This window comes from Mercenaria mercenaria, chromosome 1, assembly GCF_021730395.1.
Source record: "Mercenaria mercenaria strain notata chromosome 1, MADL_Memer_1, whole genome shotgun sequence".
Lineage (NCBI taxonomy): Eukaryota > Metazoa > Mollusca > Bivalvia > Venerida > Veneridae > Mercenaria > Mercenaria mercenaria.
This window is the reverse complement of record NC_069361.1, coordinates 89,165,582-89,174,657: the sequence shown is the minus strand read 5'-3', so window position 1 is coordinate 89,174,657 and position 9,076 is coordinate 89,165,582. Positions and strand designations below refer to the sequence as shown.

The window sequence follows — 9,076 nt, the reverse complement described above, 5'->3', positions numbered from 1 at the left end:
TACCTAGAATTTCAAGATAAAGTTTTGATTCACTTTCAACATATCTCTGTTATTACATAATGGATTTGTTCAGACTTAATTAAACTAACTGTTCTTCATCATCACACACATCATATGAAACAAGGATCATAAGTATGACACCAGTATTTCATGAATTATGCCCCTTTTCTAGTAATCTTTGATGCACTGTAGGTATATCTCTGTTATTTCAGAATGTATTTGATTTAAACTTTAAATAGTTGTGCCCCATCATCACCAACATCATATAATACAAGATTCATAACTAAAGTTGATATATTTAATGAATTATGCCCACATTTTACTTAGAATTTAGGATTAAAATTGTGATGTACCTTCACTTTTTCTAGCTTATTACTAAATGGATTTGATTCAAACTTAAAACAGTTGTCCCAAATTATCACCAACACCATATGACTCAAGATACATTACTCCATCAGAAATATTGTATGAGTTATATCCCTTTTAAACTTAGGAATTTTAGTTACTTTTTGATACACTTTACCTCTATCTCTGTTATTACTCAGATTTCTGAGTTTTGACTCAAACTTAAACTGTTGTCCAGCATCACCATCCACATGAAGCAAAACAACCAACATTCCAACATCACCGTCAACATCTGAGGTACTAATTACTCCAGTGATAGCTCTAGTTTCCTCAGATATGCCTTTTTTTGCTTTCCTGAAAATCCCAGTATCAAAATAGCCAAATACAGTGACTAATGTTCTCTGTCATTGACAAACATTTATTTACCATTATCCTCACTTGGGCTTTACAATTCATGGGAGGAAGCCAAACAACTTCACCATATAAACCACGATCTAACTGTTAATTTTTATCTTTTCCATGACAAGTTTTTCCCTGATTTCTGTTTTAATGTAGGAAAAGGCAATTCATTATATATATCTTTCTAAGGGCAGTAATAGTATATAGCTTTCTTAATTTTCAGTATAGCTTGTTTCCTTTTGAATTGGTCATTAAATTCATTTAGATAAAGCACTTCCCATCGTACATTTCAATTTTAACTTTATTTTCAAACCTTTCAGATATGTTAGTTAGCATAAAAACAGCATCACCCAGTAAATTAAAAACAATAGAAAACTTCTTCTACCTCTGATATGCAGTCTCACTAGAAAAGAAATTTTGCAAAGTTCTCCTGCCTATACTAGCAGAAAAACAAGTGGAGAGATATATTGGTGATTGGAGCGTGCTACAGGTGATTTCATGGAATATTAAGCATGTAAAAAGCTTACTGCTATCAGAGAGAGAGAGACCGCCATTCACTGATGAACTGTCAAACAACTCACTACATCAGTTCATTGATACAATCTCTCATGTTGTGTATATTTGTGTTGTTAAATTAATTTCATTTTAATATTCAAATATAAATCTGAACTTTTTGATTAGAAAATATTTTGATGATATTTTTCTCCCAGATTTATTATAGTATTTTGTGGAAAAAATGTGAAATATTGTATGGAATTGTTTCTTTTTGTGAAGTAATTTCAATTGACAAAAGTGGGATCCTTCAGTTTGTCTAACAGTACTTTTGTGTAGTTTTAGTAGCATAGATAAAATATGGAATAATAGACAATTTGGTAAGTTATGGGATGTACATTGATTATATATCTATTGGATAATTATTTCTTTTTTTTTTAACATATATTTGTAAAAACTTGTAATTTACATTTAAAATAGGTTTTAACATCCATAATATTTAGACAGTATATGGAGAAAATAAATTTCATGGGGAAATATTTGATACTAGATAAGCATTCTTATTACCAAACTCCCAGTTATAATGATTTAAAACAACTTCTTTCTTTCTTTTTCTGTTATTTTGTTAATGATAAATTAACACACACAAATACAGACAGATTCTTAAAGTATTTAATGAAAAAGAATTCTAAATGGATAACTTTAATTGGCATTCAGATAAAAGTACAAGGGAAAAATAATAAAGAAAAGAATAAAAAAGACATTGAAAACATCTGTATAAAAAAAGAAGAAGAAAAAAAAACATTTAATAGAAAATATAAGAAAAATATTTTTTTAAAAATTCATGTAAAAATTGCTGTAGCTATAGAAGTTAAAAATACAAATAAGCAATAATCATATAAAAATTTAGACATCTGGAGCCATATTAATAATTCTGCAATTGAAAGAAATATGATTTACAACAAATTGATAAAATCAGCCACACTGGTTTATCTTAATACTGATCATTTTGGCTGCAACTGCTATTTCCAATTACCTAGTCTCACTTTATTTTAATGTTACATAAATAAATGATAAAAAATCTTGACTGCCAGATTATCTGGAGAATTGTCTTCATTTCTGAAACAGAAGTAAAAAATGTATTTTGACTGGGATAAAAATATGTATACCTGTTCAGTGTCTCTGGTATTTTCATGAATGGAATAAAAAGGAAGCAGATAGAAGGTGGGAATATAGAACACATTCAGCATTTAATTTGCTCTGAACTTCAGTGCAAGCCGAGTTTTAAGTGTGTTTGAAGAGCACCGGATTATAGTAGATTTTTTACTTGTGAAATTTTATTTTGTGTGAAACAAAACAGAAGTAAGAATTTCTCATGAAGTTTTTTTTTCTTTCAAAAGAAAGAAAAAAGTGCATAAGTGTTTATAGAGAAATTAGATATTTCTAGAGGTTTTAGAGTTTTCAAAGTGCAAATAAATTTAAATACTGTTTTTAATATTTATTCATGAATATATATTTCATATAGACAGAATTTCTGATGTAACAAATCATGATCATCAGTAGTTTTCAGGTGTAATTCTATCACATAGATGTTTTTTATCTTTCAAGCTGCATTACCCAGCTACAGTGACAGTGTAAATTGCAAGGAATCTCAATATTGAATCTCAAAATGTGGGAGGACTATAAGATTTTTCTTTAAAAATATATAGAATGATAATATTAAAAAAAAAATTCAGAGTAAGATCAGAAATTTTGCATTGCATCATGGGATTACAATGTCTGTGCATTGCATCCTCACATCACAATGTTGTGGTTGCGATGTTTTGATATCTATTAAAGTTGAAATATTATAAAAAAAGTCTTCGAAGTTTCTAGAATTCTTTTATATTTTATTGCCGTGTAGGTATATATATACATCTACATTTTCATTGAAGTATATTTTTTTTGCAAAGAACTTCTTATTTTTCTTATTATTCTTTCGCATGAAAGTGTTAGTTCTATAACAGTGAAAAATAAAATTGATATTTCCCCAGTTTTAAAGCAGTGAAAATGTCAATTTTATTTTTAAACTGATACTGGATTCCCAGTAGTTTCCGGACCGAAATCGCTATTTTGTGCCTGTAACTTTCAAACAAAACATAGTAGAAACATAAATTTTTCACAGAAAAAACCTAGGTTCTTCATTAACACCATGCAGAAGTCGTATAACACTTGCGCTCATAACACAAATGTAGATGAGGCCTCAAAGGGGGCAATAAATTCCATTAATATCTCAGTTTGAGCGAGTAGTTTTCCGGACCTTTCATTGCACAGCTATAATCTTTCTCTAAAAGCAAACATTTCCGATTTCGTTACATATATTCAAAATTAAAACATAATTCTAAGGCGAGATGATGATTAGAAAAGAATATTTCAAGAATTTAACAAATACTAGATTTATAATACGCTCATTACAGTTACGTCTAATTACGTTTGAATGACGTTTGTAATGTCACGCTAAAATGACGGGACGTATTGAGCGAACTGGTAATATTACAAAAAAGAAATTAAGAATTTTTAATACAATTAACAACTATTTTCTAAAAAACAAAAAGAGCGGTCTCAGAATTGGTAGTCTAACGCCCTGACTACTCGGGCATGGACACTGATTCTAAAAGTTTGATTGATAGACAGTATCGTAGGTAAATCCGTCTATTTTGGTTCCTATTTTTAATCGATGATTGAATACCTTAGTTAAGTGAAAAGGTCGATTTTTCTGACTTTCGTTGTTTTATTTTATTACTATCAGTATGTTTTTACTGTATCGTCTGTAAATGGGAGCATCAATTGACTGATGTTTTTCCTTCAAGGGTCCTCAGCTTCTGCGCATGCGCACTGTAACTGGAATTCCCCTGCGGTTGACAATCTTTTTTGTAAACATTACATCGAAGTAAGTTAAAACAACCGGGATTTTCAAATAATAAATAAGTTCGGTAATGCTAGGTTTTCGCTGCTATTTAAAGGCAACAAATGTCTAGATAATATGATATTGTTACCCAGATGTTTTACTACGGCGTAAAGTCTATACAGCACGAAATGTGAAAGGTCCGGAAAACTACTTGGGTCCGGAAACTACTGGGAAACCAGTATATGCCAGTGTTTCACTGATATCTGTTCTGTACAGAATTTTTTTTTTTATCTGCAAATTATGTTGAAAATTTTTATTACATTACAGTACAGAATTCCAGTGATATAAAGCGAATCTCTAAAACATAGAAAGGGAAATTATTTTTTTTATTTGTTATAAAAAGTGTTAACAAGATCCTTTTTTTGAATTTGAAAAAGATGCTGATTAAAAAAGTCAAGTATATTTTAAATTAATAAAAATGTTTTATAATTAGTGTCTGAATCAACAAAAATCTATTCCTGTGTATCCTAGTTATTGCAGAACAGTCCAAAAACATTTCCTGTAGACCAACCACTAAAATTGATTCTTTGAGAACAGAAACCGAGAATTTTTCACATGTCTCAGAACAATGAAATGCTTATCATTAAATATTTATAAAGGAGATCTGGGATAGGTCTGCTGATTTGGCTCTGCAAGCACTGATAGCATCATTATAGTCAATTGTTAGCCTTTCTGGTGAAAAATATGGGAGACTGACTGAATGTCACAACTATATAAATTGTAGCCTATGGGGTTTCTCTGGCAAATATTTCTTTTCTGAAAGAGGAGGAAACATTCCAGAATCAGGTATATTTCTGCAAGTTTTTACCAAAACCTACTTTTCAAAAACATAATCATAAAACTTTTTTACTAAAAATCTAGGAAAAATTCTTTTTCTGTCATCATGTCAGACATTTCTACAGATTTTGTAATTAGAAAAAAATTCATTGAGCCAAACCACATTTTTTTCTGAAAAAATTACTTGCTGACACCCAGTTTCTCATAGTACATGAGAATGCTTGAGATATTTTAGTTTCTTTAGTGTTGAAATGTTTTATGGACGCCATGCGGGAGTTCCAGACCCCCAGCAGCCAGATCACTCCATTGATAATATACTTGAAATAAAAACACAATTTCCTGTACAAACTAAAATTCTTCAGACAGAAAATTATAAAACAAAGTTGAATAAAAATCTAAATTGTAGACACATTAATTTAATTTTGGAAATATTGTTATAAATGGCCTGGTAATTTGTTTCAGGCAAATCTTCTACAGATTATGATTGGATGATAAGAGACAATTAACTGTCAATCAAAATGTTCCAACATAGCCTCTAAAATCCACAGCAACCTTTGAAATCTGTATTTCCTACTCAGAATTTGCAGCATTATGATCAGAAAGATTGTTCTGCTATTGTCAGTTTTAAAACAAAATCTCATACATTACACTTAGTTATGTGCAAATTTTTCCTTTGGGGAAAATAAAATTTTCACACATTTAACACACAAAGCACTCCCAATGGAAATGACAATGGCATTTTTCTCCTTTTTTGTTTTAAAGTGAGTTCTGACAATGGGAAAAGTCTGGAACATTGCAGCATAATGCTTTGTGAAAATATTTATGGCAACATTTATAAATATCTGCACAATGAAGCTTGAAAATAATTCACAGACTAGACAATGGTCCCTGATTGAGAGATATGATTATGTCTCCAACAACAAATTATCTTTATGTAATCACATTGTTTTTGCTTTGCCAGCATATCTGTCCATGTTGTGTCTGTTAGAAATCTTTCCAGAGCTGCTATTAATTTCACTATAGAATTTACTTTGAAATCTATATTGTCTTTAATCAACATAATATTAAGGAAATTATCAAATTATTTTTTTTTGTGAGTGGGGTTGAGAGGGGAGGGGAATTATTGCGCTTTAAAGGAGTTTATTATGAAATGGATAGGTCAATAAATGTAATTCCTTGACAAACATAATTATACAGCTTTTGCTCATATCTACATACTTTTATGCATATAAAATGGAACAGAAAATATTGGAGGTGGGAGTGCGGAGGAATATGGTAAAAAGAAAAACTCAGACTAGTCAAAAATATTATTGAATCGCTTTGTAAAAATTAGAGATAATAAAGTGGGGTAATAACAAATATGCTATTTGATATAACCGTTTAACCTAACTGATGGTAAAAAAGCCAAGTCAAGCCAAAAGTTCTGATAAAAAATTAATGCTGGCAGCGTGATTCATTTATTGAATTGAGCTTATTTAGTAACTTCAACAATTATAATGTGATTATCTGTACAAAAAAAGACACCTAAACTGTGTTAGATATAATTACTTTCTTTATTAGAAATCATCAGCAGAGAGAAATTAGCAGCTATCAGAGTGCTGCAGTAGATTCTGTTACACACCTTGAATTAAAGGCACCATAATTAGAGATATATTCCTCATTATCTGATAAATCTTCTTTATTTTAGATAGTTAAAAAAGATAGGAAAAATCTGCATTTCACAAATCATATGATAATAGTCAAAGGTGCTGAGATATCATATTGAAAGTCAGCATGCATCTAACATGCATACGTTACAGTAACAGTTTTGATGTTTCTATAATGCTTTTATCATGCTAAGCAAACATGATATCATTGTGATAAAAACATATTAATTTTTATTTCACAAGTAAATGAAGACAAGATAAGTATTATATAATTATTTACAGAAAAGAAGTTTTAGATACTATATTCATTCAAATCCAACACCTGTGATAAAAGGTGTTTTTGTTTCCTCTTTGTGTGTTATAATTATTGTTTTCCTGTTAGAAATGAAATGGAGTTAAACAGCATGTAGGAGGTATGGTGTTGCTGTTATAAATGGTGTTTTACAACTTGTAGGAGGTATGATGTTGCTGTAAAAGATATATGCTGTTGTAAAAAATGGTGTTTAACAACTTGTAGGAGGCATGGTGTTGCCGTAAGAAATGGTGATTGACAGCTTGTAGGAGTTTTAATGTTTATGAACATAAGAAATGGTGTTTTACAGCTTGAGGGAGGTATGATGTTGCTGTTAGACATGGTGATTGACAGTTTGTAGGAGGTATGGTGTAGCTGTTAGAAATGGTGTTTTACAGCTTGTAGAAGGTATGATGTTTGCTGTTAGAAATGGTGATTGACAGCTTGTAGAAGGTATGATGTTGCTGTTAGAAATTATAGTGTTTTACAGCTTGTAGGAAGTACGATGTTTGCTGTAAGAAATAGTGTTTTACAGCTTGCAGGAGGTATGATGTTTGCTGTTTAGATCTAAGAAATTATAGTGTTTTACAGCTTGTAGGAGGTATGATGTTTGCTGTAAGAAATGGTGTTTTACAGCTTGCAGGAGATATGATGTTTGCTGTTTAGATCTAAGAAATTATAGTGTTTTACAGCTTGTAGGAGGTATGATGTTTACTGTTAGAAATTATAGTGTTTTACAGCTTGCAGGAGATATGATGTTTGCTGTAAGAAATGGTTTTTTACAGCTTGCAGGAGGTATGATGTTTGCTGTTTAGATCTAAGAAATTATAGTGTTTTACAGCTTGTAGGAGGTATGATGTTTGCTGTTAGAAATGGTGTTTTACAGCTTGCAGAAGGTATGATGTTTGCTGTTAGAAATTGTGATTGACAGCTTGTAGGGGGTATCGTGTTGCTGTTAGAAATAGTGATTGGCAGCTTGTAGGAGGTATGATGTTTGCTGTTAGAAATGGTGTTTAACAGCTTGTAGGAGATATGATGTTGCTGTTAGAATGGTGATTGACATCTTGTAGGAGATATCACTACTGGATGCACATGCCATTAAAAGGGTCATGAAATTGGCCTTAATTTTTTCAAACGTTTTTAACAGAGTTTTAACAGGTCACCATTAAAATTCACCCATTACTTCTAACTATTTAATGGGATTTTCATGACCATAGTTTTAATGCCATATACATTAAAAATGACTTTGATGGCCACGAAAAGCTGCTTAAAATAAACCATTAAAATAAGTTAACAGGCTCCTTAAAACTACATGAAAATTTTTAATTGGCATGAAATTAATGTGCCATTAAAAAAGTACCCCTTAATATCACATTTATTAGTAAGAACTAATGGGGCCATTATTTTTTTAATACTCTGTTAATGGCCGTTAATTATTAAAAGATTGATTAATGGTCACATTAAATATGTCAGATTCAATTTTAATGGGTTCATAATATTTTAATTATATATCAAATTAAGGGCCATGAAAATTTGCCCTCAGAATTAGACTTCTTTAGATAATCAACTTCCTATTAATATTTGCCATATTGATTTAAACTACGTATTAGTTACACATGTAATAGTATCTATACATAAGTACTGTTTTGTAAAATGCTAGAAGAATATTTGTTTCTTCTTTTTTCTCTTATTATTTTGTAATGTAAACACATGTAACAGCCTCGTTCAAACATTTGTTAAATTGTATTCTTATTCTGTCATATGTTCATATGAAATGAGAAAATAAATGGATGTTGTATTGTATTGAGTTGTACTGAGAAGGGTTTACAGGTACCAGTTTAATAGATCAAGTGACCATGTGGGTAGTTTTAACTATTCAACATTATAATATTGACAAACATTCTGACCAAGTTTTTATTGGTACAGATATTAGGCATCAGGTGTATTTAAAAAGCAACTGTTGATGACAATATCAGCGCACAATGGGCAATATCAATTTAGCTCTACTTCAGTACTTTGTGCTCACGTGCATGCACTCAAAAAGCTAAGAGCAAATGTTTGAGGGATTGCATCACAATGAGGTTCTCCCATCTCCAATCAAGCATACCACACTCTCTGATTCATTGAAACGAAGAAGCGATTGATCTGCCCATGCCCCAAATAAATTTAAATCAGACT

General features: G+C 30.7%; 1 protein-coding gene across 1 annotated transcript in view; it reads left to right on the top strand.

Annotated features, from left to right (window-relative positions):
- Positions 1-893: 893 nt before the first annotated feature.
- The window catches only part of LOC123531139 (alpha-mannosidase 2-like), a 44,312-nt gene continuing 36,129 nt past the window's right edge, over positions 894-9,076 (top strand). Inside the window, exon 1 of the mRNA XM_045311924.2 lies at positions 894-1,616. The gene's annotated coding sequence lies outside the window, so the exon portion shown is untranslated. The remainder of the gene's footprint in view (positions 1,617-9,076) is intronic.